Genomic DNA, 1,625 nt, shown 5'->3' on the forward strand with positions numbered 1-1,625 from the left:
ATAGTTCAAAACCTACTGAGGAGGGGTTATGCTTTTTTTGTAGTTCTCAAACTCACAACTTATTAACTGAAGTGAGATCTCTCACCCTCTCATGTCCTGACTGGTGTCCTGTAGGAAAGATGAGCACTCAAGATTCAGGCCAGCCTGATAGCTTCAGGCAGGCCAGAGGAGATATTCCAGGAGAAAACCACTAGACATGCCTCAGTCTTGGGACCATCCTGTTCTGTGCAAGCATTCGAGTAGGTTGTTAATAAAAAATGCAATGTATTTTCTCTCAGCTCTGTACTCTGCCAGACACCAGAATAAGCATCCCCTGGGTCAGCAATAAGGCAGCCTGATAGCCCACAGGATCTGTAAACAGATTTTGGCAAACGTATCAGTCTAGCATCTCCTCCCATGTGTGTGTAGGCACATACGTGCACACCAGATGACCCCTTTGTATCTGGCAGGAAGGATGCATTTGCTACAAACAAGTTGAAACCAGAGCCAACTCCATGAGGACCTTCAAAAGACAGTACTGAAGTGCCTGCAGACACATGGGAGGGTTCCTATGTGAATGCAGCTGAGGCAGCCTGGACAGTTTCTCTGAGTGGTGGAGACTCAGATTAGGGGTGGGACACGAGGCCTTTAAGATGGTTCTCAGGAAGAAGAGGTTGACAAAACAGTACAGGGATGTCCAGCTCAACAACAAACAACCCCACAGACCTCCCAAGTCCCTGTGCCTGGCTGAGGGCTCTGGCTGTTCTGTGGCACCATACTGGCTTAAAGCCCAGGCATCCCGTGCCCCTCGCTTTTCACAGGAGAAAGCCTGAACACACGGGGAGTTCCAGAGAGCTCTGCTCTGGATGATCAGCAGACCCAAATATATCAGGGTTTGCCTGGGGCATACCAGGCTCTCACTTTACATGCAGCCTAAGTGGCCTGCCTAGTGCCACAAAATAAGCCAATATACCCTGATCACTGGATAAGCCAAGGTTGGTGCTTAAATTGCATAAGTGGTTTTATTTTGTGTTGTTTGAGGTAACTAACAGATGATTTCAACTAAGATGTGTGGGGGCTTTATGTCAGAGCTCTGAAAAACTGTCTTTTTAAAAAAGAAAACCCTCGTCACACTTCCATAAAGTAAAAATGGTTAAAGTGATTTTCTCCAGCTTCACTACATGAGTCACGCTTGGATTGACACTAAACATCAGCTTAAAAGGAATTATTTTGAAAGTTATAATGGTGTTTCGAAGTGAAAGCCTCCTACAGCTTTAACTAGAAAATCTTGACTGATGTCTTCAGTACAATTAAATAAAGCGTTTCAGAAACCTACACAGTATAAGTGATGAATGAAATGAAAAATCACAGACCATTGAACTGATAATACCACTGTATTAAAGCAAAGTATCTTCAGGGAATAGCTATTGAAATGTAGTTGTATTTATGTCCTCTCTTTCCTTCCTTGAATACAAACAATTTAAACATAGTATCTCCAGAAAAAGCACTTAAGGAACAATACCCTCTAGAATACTTCTTCCCTCTTACTGGAAGGACCTGGTCCAAGTTCTCCTCTTTGCTTCTCCATGACAGTAATTTTTTGTAAGAGCCCGAAGGAACACCTATACAGTCATTATGGGTGAATC

This window comes from Merops nubicus, unplaced genomic scaffold, assembly GCF_000691845.1.
Source record: "Merops nubicus isolate BGI_N331 unplaced genomic scaffold, ASM69184v1 scaffold13629, whole genome shotgun sequence".
In the NCBI taxonomy this organism is placed as follows: Eukaryota; Metazoa; Chordata; class Aves; order Coraciiformes; family Meropidae; genus Merops; species Merops nubicus.